Source organism: Capra hircus, chromosome 6, assembly GCF_001704415.2.
Source record: "Capra hircus breed San Clemente chromosome 6, ASM170441v1, whole genome shotgun sequence".
NCBI classification, from domain to species: Eukaryota; Metazoa; Chordata; class Mammalia; order Artiodactyla; family Bovidae; genus Capra; species Capra hircus.
The window spans coordinates 113750106-113768164 of NC_030813.1; positions in this window are offsets into that span (position 1 = coordinate 113750106).

The window sequence follows — 18059 nt, forward strand, 5'->3', positions numbered from 1 at the left end:
GCGGTCTCGGTCCCCTGGCAGAGGCTCCTGGATTCAGGACGCGGCGGCTACAAGGAGATGGGGGTTTGGGCATTTGTAATGTGACGGCTGTGTTCACAGGCTCCTAGGACCTTAGGCGGCCAAGGGGCTCCTACAGCCCAGGGGCTGGGGTCCAAGCAGGTGGGGGTGATGGTTTGCCATGTCTCTCCAGATGGCATGGCTGTTCAGACACCTGATGACCGAAATGCCATGTCCAGCACCGCCTCCTGGGCAGCCGGCCTGTGTGTCTCCTTCCCGCAAGCGGACAGGGTTGTCCCGATTCTCCGGGTTTGGAAAGCTGCCCCAGCAGCCGCGGGTGTGCGTGCACAGGTGAGTGCTCTGTGGACGAGGCTGGGCTGGTCAGGCCCCGCCCCGGCCACCCGCCCCGTCCTCTCCCCCAGCTGCACCCTGGGCCCCAGGACCTGTCCTCCCTGGAAACTGGGGGGTCTTCACCGCTCTGGACCCCGGGGCGGCCCTCGTGCTTCCCCTGGTCTACCATTGGGTCTTGGCTGTTTCTCTGGAGTCGTCCCTGAGAGCGTCCAGCACTCTCCAGGGACGCATGCGCTACATCTTGGAATCCCAGGCTGGGCCCCCCGGGAAGCTGACCCGAGGTGGCACTGATGAGCTGGGGCTATATCCGGGGTGCCTCTGGAAACCAAGCCCCAGGAAAGGGAGAGGAGGGAAGCAGGATTCAGCAGAAGCTGTTCAGCGGAGCCCAGGCCCAGGGCAGCCCCGTTCAGCCTGGCAGAGGGCTCTAGAGCTCGAAGGCCCTTTCGAGCTGAGAAGTGTCAGGACCTTCTGCTGCAGCCTGGACCGTCCTTGAATGTGGGCTGTCACTCAGGGTCGTGGCCTCGGGTGCAGAGGCCTGTCCTGAGCAGCGGTGGGGAATTGAAAGCCAGACACCTCTGCCCTTGATGGGGAATCTAGGGGGTCAGTCCCCCGATGTGGTTTTTGAAACCTCACCCCCTGGTGAAAGTGGAAAGTCCACCCCTCCACACCCTCCCGCTGGGGCCCTTCCAAGGGCCCGTCCTCCTCCCTGGGAGGGTCCCTGGTGACTGGGGGCACCAGTGGGGATGGTCAGTGTCCAGTGTAGCCCCAGCCCTGCCCAGGGCTCTGACTGTGCAAAGGGGGCTGCTGTTAGGAGCCGCTGAATGGAATCCTGGCCGAAGCAGACTTTGGTGGCCAGAGGTGGACGCAATGAGAAACAAAATGGAGACTGTGGGCTTGGCTGAATGGGAAAGGAAGGAGGGGCTGTTCGGGCAGACCCATCTCGTTTGGAAGGCTGGAGACCCATGCGATGCGGTGGAGGAGGTTTTGTCTGATGGTCCTCGGCTGGCCTGTGCGGGTCGTAGAGCGAGGGGGTGGAGGGCAAGGCTCAGATGCTGGTGCGTGCTGGTGTCTTGAGACACGTGTGGGCTGAAACTAGAGCCGGCCCGTCTATAAGGAGGGGTGGAGGAGGACAGTGCATACGAGGCCGTGCCTGCCGTCTACCTGCACCAGCTCAGGCCTCCAGGGGTGAAAGGGTCAGTGCTTCCCACCCCGACTGAAGGTGACGTGGGCAGCTCGATACGGGGCGGGCACAGGCGCAGCAGGAAGCGGGCCCCAGTCCTCCTGCTGGCAGGGACCCTTGCAAGAGTCTCCGGTAATAATCGGCTGAAGGTGGTCTGTCTCTCTGGAGCGTGGTATCTTGAATGACCTCAGGACAAACGCGCCTGGGCTGAGGCGGGGGCTATGGGCACAGCACAGGGTGGACACACTCAGATGTTCAGGCTCCGAGTCTAGGCATGGCTCTGGGCGTGTGCACAGGCGTGGACTGGGAACTGCCTCGGTTTTGAGGGAACTAGGTAACTAAAGCAGCCTGGGCCTGTCTGGGCTCATGGCTGTTGAACCCCTCAGACTGTCCCCGGGCTCCCCAGTGGCACCAGAAAGAGGCGGGCTGTGGAGGGGTCGCCCCCCCGGAGAGATGGCCTTCTCCCCAGTGCTCATCTCAGGCGGCCGTGGAGACCCGTGGCCCAGCAGACTCGTCTCCACGGAGCACTGAGCTGGGGCCGTGGGGACACTGGGCAGCAGAACGTCTCCCAGGGCAGAACAGGGGTGGCCATTCGCTCTCGAAGGCAGAAACACTGCTCAGGCTTGACGGTTGCCAGGGAGCGCACGGGTTTCCTGTTCTGCAGTGGTCCAGCCAGGCTGTGATTGTGATGGGCACGGCCCACGTGCCCTGGCTACACCATCCTCTGGTGCAGCTTCCCTACAGAGTCCGTGTTCTTCCTGGCCTTGGCTCCTTGTCTGTGCTTACTCCATAAGCTGAGAGGGACTTTCAGCTTTCTCTTCCTACTTACCCTTCAAGGCTCAGTCCACGTCACCTCCTCCCAGAAGCCTTCTCTAACTGCTCAGGGCTTCCTTTGAGTTCACCTGCGTTTACTTCCAAAAGGGGCTTCCCTGGCGGCTCAGATGGTAAAGAGTCTGACTGCCATGCGGGAGACCCGGGTTTGATCCCTGGGTCGGGAAGATCCCCTGGAGAAGGGCACGGCTGCCCACTTCAGTGTTCTTGCCCTGGAGAATCCCGTGGACGGAGGAGCCTTCCAGACAAGCACTGATGGTACCATGCCATGGGAAGATCCCCTGGAGAAGGGCACAGCTGCCCACTCCAGTGTTCTGGCCTGGAGAATCCCATGGACGGAGGAGCCTTCCAGACGAGCACTGATGGTACCATGCCATCATGTATCAGTCAGTTATTGCCCCATCATGCTACATAACAAATTATCCCCCCAGATTAGGTGGTTTATTACAGGAAGTACTTATTTTCTTACTCATGGGTCTGCAGGATGGCTGCAGCACGTCTGGCCAAGGCTGTGGGGTCAGCAGGGCTTGGCTCCCAGCCTTGGGTTGGTTTCAGGCTTCTTTCAGGTGTCACTCCGGGAGCCAGGCTCATGGCGGAGCTCCAGAGCACGGGAGGCCAAGCTTCACAAGGCAGGTGCCTTGAAAGCCTCTGCATCACGTCCTCTAACACGCCACGGCCTCAAACCAGAGCTGGTGAGGCAGGGGGTGCCCTCCATGCACGCTGCCTGGGTATATACTTGCGCTTCTCACTGCTTGCGCCTGAGTCTCCTGTGGTCCCAGCCCTTGTCAAGAGCAGGTGCCCAGAGTCCTTGAAGAGCTGGCCTCGCCCCTGAGGCCATCTGCTGGCCTCTGTTGCCCTCACCGGCTGCTGGGTCTGTCCACACAAACCCTCCTTCTGCTGGGGATGTCTTCAGTTAATTAATGTCTCATCTCACTGCTCTGTTAGTTCCTTCTGATCAAGGAAGTACATTTGTTCGCCTGAAGGGGAAGGAGTACAGAGGCTGAATTCTTTCTTCTGATACAGGATCTCATCACGCACCCAGGAGGTGCTTTCTGAATGTTGGCCAGCCAGAAGGCAGACTGGAATTTGGGATGTCATCAGGTCAAGCAGGCTGCCAGGCGGGCGTGAGCAGCGGCACCCCCAGTGGTGTTTGCGTGTAGTGGGTGCTCAGCGGGCGTTCCTTTCTTCCCCTCTGTTGTGCCCCAGCCCCCCTCCACGCCCCCAGCTCTGGATCAGAGCCCCTCACAGCCCTCCTTTCTGCCTTTTCCTTCTCTGCGCCCACCCTGTCTGTTCACCGTCTCCCAGACCTCGTTCTCCACAGGATGCTGGGGATATATCGTTTCTCCTGAAAGGAAAGAGGCTCTGGCAGTGAGGTTGCCAAAAACGTACACTTGAAACCAGATATTTTTTTTTTTTTCTAAGAGGAAAAGAATTTTAAAATCTTGGCCTGAGAGTTTTGTTCCAGGGAGAAATTGAGTCCCAAATCTTCCTTTGGGACATAGCTTCTCCCAGCTTTCCGTCTTGAGATGAGCTTAAAGGCGAGGTTCGTGGAGGGTCGAGGGGACTCTGTGCTGACCTGCAGCTTTGCCTTCCTGGCTGTCCACCTCTGTGCCTCAGCTCACTCCTCCCCTCCTGGGAAAGGCCTTTCTCTGCCCTTAGCACCTCTGGCTCTTACTTACCCTTCAGGGCTCAGCACAAATGCTTCCTCCTCCATGAAGCCTCCCTGAGCACTTTGTGCACACACAGTGAGTGGCCAGTAAGTGGGACTGGATTCAGAATCAGACAGCCCTGGGCTCAGATCCAGGTCCTGCCAGCTGTGTGGGCAAGGCTCGCAGTGACCCTGGGCCTCAGTTTCCCACCTGTACAATGGGGGTGGCAAGGGCAGCACTCACCTTAGGGGATGGTCAGCAGAATCAGTCAGACAGCATCTGTCCCCAGAGTGCCTGGCCCCTACAGGCATTTGGAATTGCTGCTTCTTCATAACTGTCCCTGCACGTGCGTGCGTGCGTTCAGTCCTGTCCAACTCTGCTGTGACCCCATGGACTGTAGCCTGCCAGGCTCCTCTGTCCATGGGATTCTCCAGGCAAGAATACTGGAGTGAGTTGCCAGTTCCTACTCCAGGGAATTTTCCCAACCCAGGGATCAAACCTGCGACTGAGTCTCCTTCACTGGCCGGTGGATTCTTTACCACCGTGCTGGTCCCTGGGCTTCTGCTAAATCATCACAGTTCCCATGACCCATGCACCCTGCTCAGGCCGGGAAGAGGCTGGCAGTGAGCTCAGTTTGGAGTTTTCTGGCAGACTCCCCTCTCTGTAGCTTCTGCACAAGCAGCACGGGTTCTGGACTCTGCCTCCCAGGCAGGGGGCCAAGATCAACCCCCCGGTTGCCCGGTTGCTCCCTCACTGCTCCAGCATTGCTCCGAAATGTCTTCAGCTTCCTTTACGACGCACAGACAAGCATCGTCACCTGGCAAAGGCTCTGATTTTAAATCAGCGTTGCATGAGAAGATGGAAAATCACTCGTCGGCCTCGGCAGCTGTGAGACGAGACTGACGTAAAGCTCCCGATCTGGTCACTGGCTTTTAAGAGTTACAGAAACGTGACGCTGGTTGGGGTAGAGGTTTCCCCCTCCCTGGAGCAGCACAGATGATTTTTGGAGGATCAGACGGGAGTGCAAACCCTCTTCCGATGTGTGGGAATACAGCAGGATGGGATTGAAAAAGCCTAAGTCCGGTGTCTGTCGATTTTCCCTGTGCCCTGACCAGCTGGCCAATGGGGCTCGCTCGCTTCCTGGATTTGCACCCCAGGTCTCTCATCTGGAAAAGAGATTAATCTCTCCCTCAGCGGGGATTTGTGTGGATTTGCTGAGATGGTGTGGGGACCTGATCACCCACACCGCAGGAGCTCAGAAGATGCCAGACCCTTTCCCCAAGGCCCCTAAGTACCTCATCCAGGTAAATTCCCTAAAACATAAATTCTAGCAGGTGACCCTTTTGGTCAAAATCACACGACTTTAAGCACAAAGGCAGCATTCTCCTGCTCAGTGTTCAGGTCCCTCCAGTTTGTGCCCCGGCTGTGTTCTTGCCCTGTGATCTTCCCAGTTCCCATCTGAGAGGGCGGTGATTAACCCTTGGAGCTCCACTTTCTCCCATCTCCACCTCAGGCACGCTCTCTCATCCCTGTCTCAATACCATTGCCTGTTGGCAAACAGACCTGCATTCAGACTTTCCTCTGAATCATCAGAGTTTAAGCTGCAAATAACCAAAACCCACTCTGGCTGATTCAAGCAGAAAGAATTTGCTGAAGAGGAGAGTGAGTCTCCACAGATTTTCTGGACAATGAGGCGGGAAGGCAGCTGTTACTTGAAAAAGTAACAGTAAACTCAGCTCAGAATGACCGAAGCAACAAGAAAGGTTCGCAGTTCCCGGTAACAAGCAGAAGTCCAAAGGCAGGGCAGCTTCAGGGGTGGTTCATTCAGGGGCTCCGTGATGGACTCTAGGACCCAGGCCGTTCCATCTCTCTGCTCGGATGGGCCCTCCTGATGATCACAAGGTAGCTGCAGCATCTCATTCAGACACAAGGGTGTCCATAGGAAGAGGAGAGCTGGTCTCTTCCTGTGAGTCATTGGGAATTAAGGGAATCTCCCAGCATCCCTTGGGCAGTCCTCTCCTCAAACCTCATTGGCCAGATGGACATCACATGCCTGTGCACAGACCAGTCATTAGCAGGGAGGTGAACCAATCAGGAGGCTTGTCTGTAGCAGACGGGAGTGCAAATTGGTGCCACCCTCTTGGAAACAGGCTTGGCAGGTCCTTCTAGTCAAGGCTATGGTTTTTCCAGTGGCCATGTATGGATGTGAGAGTTGGACTATAAAGAAAGCTGAGCGCCAAAGAACTGATGCTTTTGAACTGTGGTGTTGGAGAAGACTCTTGAGAATCCCTTGGACTGCAAGGAGATCCAACCAGTCCATCCTAAAGGAAATCAGTCCTGAATATTCATTGGAAGGACAGATGTTGAAGCTGAAACTCCAATACTTTGGCTACCTGTTGGGAAGAGCTGACTCATTTGAAAGACCCTGATACTGGGAAAGATTGAGGGCAGGAGGAGAAGGGGATGACAGAGGATGAGATGATTGGATGGCATCACCAACTCGATGGATATGAATTTGAGCAAGCTCTGGGAGTTGGTAATGGACAGGGAAGCCTGGTGTGCTACAGTCCATGGGGTCGCAAAGAGTCGGACACGACTGAGCTGAACTGAACTTTCGCCTTCATCAAGAGGCTCTTATTTCCTCTTCGCTTTCTGCCTTTATGGTGGTGTCACCTACCTATCTGAGATTGTTGCTATTTCTCTCAGCAATCTTGATTCCAGGCTGTGTTCACATGATGTGCTCTGCATACAAGTTAAATAAGCAGGGTGACGATATACAGCCTTGACGTACTCCTTTTCCAATTTTAAACCAGTCTGTTTTTCCATGTCCAGTTCTAACTGTTGCTTCTTGGCTTGCATATATACTCCAAAAGTAATTATACGCCAAAACAAAAAAAAGGTTATAGAGTGGATAAACTTACAGTGATGCCAACTTACCTGTGAAGGAAAACAAGGGAATGAAGCAGCTGTTTCTAGGTGAGGTCGACCCTCAGAGTCCCCTCCTTGATGGCTGCCGGTCTCCAGCCTCCACACCTTTGAGACGTGGCTACTCCTCCTTGGCTCTCTCCTCTGGGTCAGCTCCAACAGGTCTCCCTGCTGCGCCCTGGCCCCAGGTCTACCCTGCTCTCCCACATGGCACTCTCTGTCCACGCAGGACCCCTCTTCCAGAAGAGGCAGCTCTTCCTCCATTTGGCAAACTCCTATTCACCCCTCAAGGCCCAGCTCAGAGGTCATGTTCTCTGTGACATCATCACTGCCTGCACAAAGCCCTAAAGGAGGGTGGAGCAAACCCTGGAGTATTGATGGGAGTGAACTCCTGGTTGAGGGCACAGCAGGTGCAAAGGCCCTGAGGCATTAGTGTTTCTGGAATGGGCGAGGAGTCCTGTGTGGCTGGAGCAGCGGGTGCGGGGGGCACAGGAGAGAGGTGCTCATGGGATGAGGTCTGTGCAGGGCAGATGTGGGGTTTTGTAAGGACCTGGCTTGTACACTGCCTGTGATGAGAGGGCAAGGTCTGACTTTAGGTTTCAAGGAACCTCTGGCTGCTGAGTTGAGACGAGACTGTCAGGGGAAGGTCTGACGGTTAGGAGGTTAGGAGGTGAGGATGAAGTAGTGTCCTCGGTGTGGCAATCACTGCTTTGTAGGGGCTGAACCCCAGTGTCGTGTCCTACCCCGTCCCCCGCTTTGTCTTCACAAACACACACGTATACACCAGTGACACCCACCCCGTGAGTCCGTTTGTCTTATCTTCCTTCCTGATCTGCTTGCCTGGTATGAGAGCCCAGGGGTGGTGCTCCTTCCTCAGGGAAGCCTCTCTAAGCTCCTCTGTGTCCTGGCAGACTCACCATTCCCTCCTTTTGGTGTTCCAGAACCTTCCATGCCCCCACCCCCACCACTGTGTACCATAACACCAGTGACCTTGACTAAGCACCTCATACGACCAGGTCCCATTTGACCCCAAAAGAGTCCCAGCAGTGTCCCCATGTTACATCTGGGAGAGCAGGTCAGGCCACCTGCTGAAGAGCACACAGTTACCTCTGGGCCCCTTGGACCAGCGGCGAAGCCTGCAGCAGGGACTCTGGGGGCCTTGGCACGTCTACCCGCAGTGGCCGTGGACCGTCTGTGGCCTGGTTTAACGCCAGGCGGGCAGCGTGCCTCTGGGTCTCAGGCCTGGGAGCGTTTCCCCTCCTTGAAGCTTCTTGCTTGCTGTGCTGGGAAAGAGGAAGCTTGTCTGCCTGCGTGCGTGCGTGGGGCTGACTCCTTAGCTCTCAGCACCTTCTAGCAAGTGCTGGTTTTCCTCGTTCATCTGGTCTACTGTCTCTGCCCAGAGCAGCGCTCCTCTGCCTTTGCTCTCTGGGTGCTTGGGGCTGGGTAACTCCCTGGGGGCGCCTGTCCTGTGTGTTACCAGTCCGTGTCCTCCACCCAGTAGAGGCCACGAGCAGGCCCGCCCCCAGCTTTGCGAAAACCAGACACATCTCCACCCTGCCTGGTGGCCTCCGGGAGACCGAACCACCCCTGCCTCGAGAACTACAGCCTGCAGCGTCAGCTGCATGAGGACGGGAAGCTCGGTCTATATGTTCACTCCGGTGTCCAGCCCCGACCCCCCACCTGCCGGGGATGGGGCCTGGGATGTGGGCGTCATGAATAATTTCCTGCTGTGTGTTGCTGAGCAGAGTGCACATGGGCCCAGCCAGTCCCTGCAGGATGTGGTGTCGTCCCATTTCTCAGGAGGATCGAGCACCCGAGCAGAAGAGGGACGTGCCAGGAAGGGGGCACACCGTTGAGTCCCGGTATCTTTGGTGTCCCAGGGCAGGGCTGGCCTCCAGCTGGTCGGTGCCAGGCCTGGAGGGGCCATATGAGAGGGGAATGTGGGAAGGGGCCAGCGGGTGCGTCTTCCCTTAGCTCTGATGAGGACCGACGGTAGCCAGGGCAGCAAAATTAATGGGGAAAAAAAAAAGCAATCAAAATATCATCCAGCCACGAGAAAGAAGGATGGCTGGCACTTGAGGGTATTATCTTAAGTGAGATAAGTCAGGGAGAGAAAGACAAGGACTGTATGGTCTCATTTCTACATGGAGTATTTTTTTTTTTGGTGGAATATTTTTTCAACAGTCAAATTCATAGAAACAAAGTAGGAGAGTAGTTGCCAGGGGCAGTCGGGAGTGGGGGAGGAGTGATGGGGATGAGGAAGAGGTTCGTGAACGGAAACGAACTTTAGCTGTAAGATGAGTAAGAGGTGAGACCCTAACATAAAGCATGGTGACTGCAGTTGCTGCTGTGTGTCGCTAAGTCGTGTCCGACTCTGTGACCCCACAGACTGCAGCACACCAGGCTTCCCTGTCCTTCACCGTCTCTCAGAATGTGCTCAAACTCATGTGCATTGAGTCGGTGATGCCATCCAACCAGCTCATCCTCTGCTGCCTCTTTCTCCGTTTGCTCTCAGTCTTTCCCAGCATCAGGGTCTTTTCCAATGAGTTGGCTCCTTGCATCAGGTGGCCAAAGTATTGGAGCCTCAGCTTCAGCATCAGTCCTTTCAATGAATATTCAGGACTGATTTCCTTTAGGCTGGACTGGTTGGGTCTCCTTGCAGTCCAAGTGACTCTGAAGAGTCTTCTCCAACACCACAGGTCAAAAGCATCAATTCTTCAGCGCTCAGCCTTCTTTATAGTCCAACTCTCACTTCCATACATGACACTGGAAAAACCTCAGCCTTGACTCGACAGACCTTTGTTGGCAAAGTCTGCTTTTTAATTACACAGTCTTGGCTTGTCATATCGACTATGGTTGATACATTGTATGTATAATTGAACTTTGATCAGTGTGTGTGTGTGTGTGTGTGTGTGTGTGTGTGTGTGTTAGTCACTCAGTTGTGTCTAACTGTTTGCGACCCTGTGAACTATAGCCCTCCAGACTCTTCTGTCCATGGGATTCTCCAGGCAAGAATACGGGAGTGGGTTGCCATTTCCTTCTCCAGGGGAACTTCTCTACCCAGGGTTCAAAGCCAGGTCTTTCGCGTTGCAGGCGGATGCTTTGCCGTCTGAGCCACCAGGGAAGTCCTTGCTAAGAGAGTAAAACTTAAATATTCTCACCAAGAAAAAGAAGGGAAAGAGATAGATGTGTGATGTGACTGGTGTGTTAATTACCTAGACGGGAGGAATCTTTGCACAGTGTGTCTACATATCAAATCACCATGACTCACACTGCGAATATCTTGCAAATTTGTCAGCTGTACCTCAATAAAGCTGGAAAAGCCCCACATCAACTGGAGATTTTTGGTGGGAAGTCTGGTGTGGAAGCCCGGCTGGGAGTCTGGACCCTGCTGACCTCTAAAGGCAGAGCCTGGGGCCTGTCAATCTGCCTGTTTAGGTACAAAGCACCCGCCCACCCATCTGGATATGCTGGGCTCCCCTGGGTAGAACCCCTCGCTTAGGGCCCAGGTGCTGGCTGACGGGCTCTGGGGGACGGACTGCAGTCAATCTGAGTCAGCTCGTCCTGATTTGAAATTCAGATCCCGACTAAACAGAACATTAATCTGAATTTCATATTTTGTTATTTTTGCAGACCCAGCCAAGTGTGTGTGCCAAGCAGTAGGGGTGGGCACGGAGGCTGCTCTGCGGCGGGGCGGGGTGGGGGGGCGATGCCCACCTGCCGCCCCTCCCCCACCCCCTGGAGGGGAGCCGGCTGCTCTCTCTGGATAATTCAGCCGCAGCTGAACAACAAGTCAGAGCCGCAAGGACTGGGGCCGACCTCCTGCAGCCGAGGTACAGCGAGCTCGTCTGGGAGTGGGGTGTCCCGAGAAGCCACACCGTCAGTGTTGCCGTGTTTCGGAGTGGCCCGCAGGCCCGGCCTTGGACTTGGGATATGTGCACTCAGCCAGGAGGGAGGAAATGGACGCCAGCCGGGCCTGGCGGTGGCACTGGGAGGGACTTGTGGGCCACTTGTTCCTGACCTCGTGAGGAAGAGTACGAAACACCAATCAGAGGAGGCTCTCAGACCCCCCACCCCACTCCCCACTCAGGGCCATCACTGCCGATCCCCAAGTAGGGCCCAGACTCTGCTGTCGCAGGGCTGCTGTCCATCACAGGCATGGAAGGGATTGTGGCCAGACCTCCCCCTCCAGCCTCATCCTCCACCAGCTCCATGCAGAGCGACCAGGCCCCTCTCTCCCTCAGTAACCTTCTGTGGCTCCCGATGGCCCAGGAGGCATTAAAGCACTGGCTTTGGTGGGGGGGCAGTCAAATACTGGCTCAGTCAATGGATTAGCCAAGCGGCCCTGGGCAAGTTTCTTAGCTCCTCTGTGCCTCGGTCTCCTCGCCTGTACATGGGGATAAGAGTGAGGTAGGGTCAGGGCAGCGAATATGTGAGGCCCTAGGGCAGGACCCAGGCCTGTCTGCATCCCCAGCCTCCTCACTCTCCAGACAGGACCGGGCGCCCCCAGCCCGGCCAGTGTCCCTCCTGGGCGTAGGGGTGGCTGTTCCTGAGCCTCCGGATGCCCGCTGACACTCCAGCCTGGGGGCCTTGATGGGGCTGTCTGCAGCTGCACGTGGAGTGATGGATGACAGTTCGTCTGTCCCCAGATCCGTCTCCACTGAGGCAGCCCCGTCCTGGGCTCCAGCACTTTATTTACAGCCGACTGGAGGAGCTGGCTAAGCCGTCTCTGGACTCCGCTCTATCTATCAGCCCCTCCGACGTGGCTGATCGCAGCCTCATTCTCTCCCATCTGGGACCCCCCACCTTTCTGTCCCAGCCCTTCCGGGGAGGAAGGTGGGCAGAGGGCATGGAAAGTTATGTTCATCAATGGTCGTAAAAACAGCGACTTCTTGAGGGCTCCCTGTGCTCCTTTTCCATGTCCTCTGTTCCACCCCCTGGGCATTCTTCGGGGCACAGACTCAACCACTTCCATTCCCAGCAGAGAAACAGAGAGGTTGAGGGTCCACCTGGACTCACACAGCAAGGACTCGGCGGGGCTGGGGCTGGAACCCGGCCACCTGGCTCCAGAGTCTACACTCTTTAGCTTGGCAACTGCAGTGTTATTACCAGACAGAGGCCACGGCTAGGTGACTAGGGCGGGGGGAGTGACCAGTCAGTCAGTCAACAAGTGTTTCTGAGACCTGGGCACAGATGGTAGAAGTCAAAGCTGAGCGCAAAAGAGTTGATGCTTTTGAGCTGCGGTGCTGGAGAAGACTCTTGAGAGTCCCTTGGACTGCAAGGGGATCCAACCAGTCCATCCTAAAGGAGATCAGCCCTGAGTGTTCATTGGAAGGACTGATGCTAAAGCTGAAGCTCCAATACTTTTGGCCACCTGATGTGAAAAACTGACTCATTTGAAAAGACCCTGATGCTGGGACAGATTGAAAGTGGGAGAAGAAGGGGATGACAGAGGATGAGGTGGTTGGATGGCATCACCAACTTGATGGACGTGAGTTTGAGTCAACTCCAGGAGTTAGTTGGTGATGGACAGGGAGGCCTGGTGTGCTGCAGTCCATGGGGTTGTAAACAGCCAGACACGACTGAGTGACTGAACTGAACTGAACTGAACTGAACTGATGTATTCCCTTCTTTAATTTGCTAAAGTAAAACCCATGTAAGTTGGGTGCGATTATTGTTATTTTTCCTTTTCCAGTATGGTTTATCCCAGGATGTGGGACACGGTTCCCTGTGCAGGACCTCGGTGCTTTTCCATTCTGCGTGTGGAAGTTTGCACCTGCTAATCTCACCCTCCCACGCCACTGCCCTGCCGTGGGCAGCCAAGTCCATTCTCTATCTGCGAGTCTGCTGCTGTTCTGTAGACAGCAGACAGGCCCTGCAGTTACAGCAATGACTGCAGGGTTCAACAGCCTGAGTGGGCTTGGCCCCTACCCTTTGGGGGCTCTTCCGGGACCAGGGCAAAGGGAAGGACAGGCCCAGTGAGCTGGTGCTGAGCTCTGGAGGAGCCCTGGGCATGAGTCCTCTACTCATCTGAGGCCCACTGGGTCTCCAGGGGGTGGGTCAGGGAGCCGGGTGCCCCTTCTGCTGGGGACATAGGCATTTTGGTGGCACAGGCCCAAAGGCAGCTGAGTCTCTGACATCCCTTCCACTTGGCACCTTTTCCTGTTGTCTCTGCCTCTGTGAGGTGGCTACCCTCCAGACCTCACGTGATGCAATTTAGATCTGGTTTCACCAAAACATTTCAAAGTCACCATGAAGCTCTCAAGTGATTTCTGCGTTGGCCTGCCCTCATTATCCTCTGTACGCTTTGGGCCTCTGGGGTGGAGAGAAGGCCAGGAAGGAGAGTTCACGGTGGGGAGGAAGTGATGGTGGAGGGAACAACGAAAGGTCTGTGGCCTTGGGGAGCGAGCAGAGTTTGGGACTTCTGCCCCCCAGTTGTTGTGTGACTCTGAGTAAGTGTCTTCTGGGCTTCAGGGCTAGAAGCTGGCGAAATCCAAGGGTGTGGGGAAGGCTGCTCTCCCCCTGTACAAAAACGTCCAACTGCTTTGTGCCCCCAAACTCATCCGTTTTTATCCAGCAGGGTCACGTTAACAGAACACCTCTCATGTCTCCTGTTCTCTGTTACTGCTAACCCTGTCTGAGCTCAGTCCTCTTGGTATCGGACAAGGCTGAGGGCCTGAGTTCTGTCCTAAGTACCACGCACATCCCTGGGTACACAGGACTCTGGCCCAAGAGGACAGATTCAGGGCACAAGGGAGATTTTTGGGGTGATGGAGATGTTTTTCATCCCCATCATGCTGGTTACATGACTGTAAATACTTGTGAAGACTCAGAACCACACACTAAAAAGGGTGGATTCAACAGTTTGGGCCTTCCCTGATGGCTCAGCTGGTTAAGAACCCGCCTGCAGTGTGGGAGACCTAGGTTCGAATCCCTGGGTTGGGAAGATCCCCTGGAGAAGGGAAAGGCTGCCTACTCCAGTATTCCGGCCTGGAGAATCCCATGGACTGTAGAGTCCATGGTGTCACAAAGAGTCGGACACGACTGAGTGACTTTCACTTTCTCTTTCTTTCTTCCTACTTGCGTTAGGAATTCCACTTTGGGGAATTGAGGGAAGAAAAGGAATTCGGACAGAGAAGTAAAGAGGTGAGAAGATGTTTATGAAAATAATTTACTACAGTAAATATTTGGAAACAATGTGTGTGTGTTCAGTCATAGATGATAATAGATACGCTGTATATTTACGTGATATAGGATTTTGTATTATTTTAATAAAAATAGGGATGATGAAAAAATTCTTTTAAACGGTGGCATCTAGGAGAGTGAAAAAAGCTGGCTTAAACATTCAAAAAACTAAGATCATGGCGTCTGGTCCCATCACTTCATGGCAAACAGATGGGGAAAGAATGGAAACAGGGAGAGACTTTATTTTGGGGGGGGCTCCAAAATCACTGCTGATGATGACTGCAGCATGAAATTAAAAGACTCTTGCTCCTTGGAAGAAAAACTGTGACCAAACTAGATAATATATTAAAAAGCAGAGGCATCACTTTGCCGACAAAGGCCTGTATAGTCAAAGCTATGGTTTTTCCAGTAGTCATATACGGATATGAGAGTTGGACCATAAAGAAGGCTGAGTGCTGAAGAACTGACGCTTTTGAACTGTGGTGTTGGAGAAGACTCTTGAGAGTCCCTTGGACAGCAAGGAGATCCAACCAGTCAATCGTAAAGGAAATCAACCCTGAATATTCATTGGAAGGACTGATGCTGAAGCTGAAGCTCCAATCCTTTGGCCACCTGATGTGAAGACCTGACTCACTGGAAAAGACCCTGATGCTGGGAAAGATTGAAGGTGGGAGGAGAAGGGGACGACAGAGGATGAGATGGTTGGGTGGCATCACCGACTCGATGGACATGAGTTTGAGCAAGCTCTGGGAATGGTGATGGATAGGGAGGCCTGGCGTGCTGCAGTTCATGGAGTTGTAAAGAGTCGGACATGACTGAGTGGCTGAACAACAGCATTTAAATCAGTAGACTTCCAGTAACACAGATAACCATCTGTGGTGTGGGTGGGCCTTGCCCAATCAAGTGAAGGCATTAATGAAAAAGGACTGAGGTCCCCAAGGTCCCCCAGCAGATGGCCTCCTGCTCTGGCCTGGGTGTCCAGCTCACTGGCCCGCTCTGCAGATTTTGGATTTGTCAGCCCTCACCATCTCACAAGCCAATTCCTTAACATAAACCCCTCTCTGTGCAGGCACACACACACAGTCTGTTGGTCCTGTGTTTCTGGAGAACCCTGAGACTAGAGGCCCCTTCGAGGGCTGGGTCGGAGAACTTCCTATCACCTCTGTTAGGACCTGAGTCCTGCTTGGCCATGGACTTCTGGACCCCAAGGGCAGGGCTTCCGCAGCATAGCTGCGTGGACCGTCCTGTGCTGTCTGCGTGTCCAGAGTGCAGGACCATGGGCTTCCACAGCATAGCTGCGTGGACTGTCCTGAGCAGTCTGCGTGTCCAGAGTGCGGGACCGTGGGTCTCTGATGCTTGTGGCTGGACTCCCTGCTCCTGGCGGAAATCCCCTCTCGTCTTGGAAAGTTGTTTTCCTACCTTCAGATGGCGTGTTCATCTGTCAGCTGTCCTCCCCGTCTCGCCCCTGCAGATCAGGCCCGAAGTGGGATTTCTCAGGCTGCTGCGCCTCCCTCCTCTGCCCTCCGCTCAGGCCCACCTCACCCCTCCAGAGATCCGGGCTGCGTTCCTCTAATCTCCCCCCGTAAATCAACGCCCTGGCTATTAATCATGCTTGTCTCTCGGAGCGGTCTCGTGTCTTCTCTCCTGTGGGTAACGGTGCTTATCCGCCTTTCCCACCCCAAACAGAGATTGATTATCTCCCTCCGTGTGCGCGGAGATAAGGGTCACCGGGCCCCCAGTGCATGTGGGAGCTGCGGGAGTCGGGAGCGCCCCAGTCTGCCTGCCAACACTCACGCCCAGAGTCCTTGGCCCTCGGAGCTGAGGGCCCTGGCCAGTCAAGGCTGTGCCCCTGGATTCAAGGATGACGAAAGACGCTGCCTGTGCTTCCGGCCCCCTCGGCCACACGGCGCCTGCCTTAACAGGTGCCTGCCTTGCTGTTTGGGCTTCCAGGTGGCTCCAGTGGTGAAGATCCCGCCTGCCAATGCAAGAGAGATAAGAGATGCGACTTCGATCCCTGGGTGGGGAGGATCCCCTGGAGGAGGGCCTGGCAACCCACTCCAGTATTCTTGTCTGCAGAATCCCGGGGACGGAGGAGCCTGGCGGGGCTACAGTCCATAGGGTCTCAGAGTCGGACACGATTGAAACGACTTAGTCCACACAGACGCCTCGCTGTTTTCCGCTCCTAGAAAGCTCTGGTCTCTGTGGCATCCCCCCTCTTTCCCCAGCCCTGCGCAGGCCCAGACCCCATCATCTCACATCTGAAGCCTCAGAGCCTTCTCTTTTCTCTCGGTCTCTCCCACTCCAGGGTGCCCTTCACACTTTAGTAAGAGCAAGTCTGCTCACAGGCAAATCTGACTCCGCCACGTCTGTTGAGACCTCACTGTGGTGAGGCCTGCTCCTGGAGGCCACACTCACCGGTGCGCTCTTGCTCGGCCAGGTCCTGAGGGTGAAGCTGGCTTCTCTTGCCTCTGCACATGGTGCTTCCTCTCCTGGTTCAGGTTCCCGCTCATAACGCCATAGTGGTGGTAGCCTCGGTGGCCTTGGGGGGTTAGTATGTTAGGCCTGTGAGGAGACAGCGGCAGCTCTTGCCTCACCCCTGGGGCCATCCCTTCCACGTGAGCCACAGCAGCGCCCCTGGCTTTGGGAGAAGAAGCCACACCCCTTGAAAGGTGAGCACAGTCTCCACCTGGGGCCCAGCTGCCCTGGTTCTGGCCCAGCGCGTGTGCACACTGGCCCACAGGGCACGTGGGCGCTCCTCTGTGTGGGGTGGCTCAGAGAGGCTGAGTGAGCTGCCCCAGGGCACACAGCAGAGCACCAGACACGCCGTGCCGGCTGCAGGCCTCGGGGCCGGGCCCTCCACCTGCCCCTCCCCAGCTCCTAACACGTGTGCCCCCGTTTGGCTCCTGGGGAAGTGGACACTTCTGGCCCATGCTGTTGTCCAGATCATGGGAGCCCCACACAGGGCATGGCAGAGGACACGGCATGTCCCTGTTGCAAAGGCTCACATCACGTCCACGGCCACCGTCTGCTCTTGGGTGTGGCCTGCTGCCCGGGGAGGCATTCTGGACCTTTTTGGAGCCAGTCGAGATTCCTGACTATGGTGAGCCTTCCCTGGTGAGGGAAGGACCTTGGAACTCAGCCAGCCCGTCAGGGGACAGGCCTGCCAGCAGGTGGAAATGGTGTGTGTGTGCATGGTGGCCTCCACACACCGCGTTCCACCCACCGAGTCGTGATCAGCCTGGCTCTCTGCACCTGCTGGGACCCCAGCCTGCTGCCAGCTGGCGCCCTAACAGCACCTATTGCCCTGGGCTCCTGATGAGAGCAGCTCAAGTGCCAGCGCATCCACTGCGAATGCCAGCGCACAGTAGGACACAAGGTTGTCCAAGCGCTGAAGGGCCGATTCCTCACGCTCCGATCTGTTTGGTGTGAGGATTTGGCTTCACCATGGAGACCCCATGTGTGCTGGATGGGTGTGCCTGCGTGCTAAGCTACTTCAGTGGTGTCCGACTCTTTGCAGCCCCATGCGGCCCTATGGACCCTAGCCTGCCAGGCTCCTCTGTCCACGGGATTCTCCAGGCAGGAATACTGGAGTGGGTACACATTCCCTCTCCTGAAGGTCTTCCCAACCCAGGGAATGAACCCTGGTCTCCCACATTGCAGGCAGATTCCTTATCGTCTGAGCTACCAGGGAAGCCCCGAGAGGGTAAAGACACCTGCTATGGGCTGAATTGTGTCCCTAGAGTCACATGTTGAAGCCACTGCCTCAGTGGGACTGTATTTGCTTTCTGAACGATCTCTCTGCCCCTTGGAGCAGCCCTGTACTCCTAACCAGTGCTCTTTCTTTTTAGAAAAAGTGAAAGTCAAGTGTCAGTCACTCAGTCGTGTCCAACTCCTTGTGACCCCATGGACTGTAGCCCACCAGGATCCTCTGTCCATGAGAT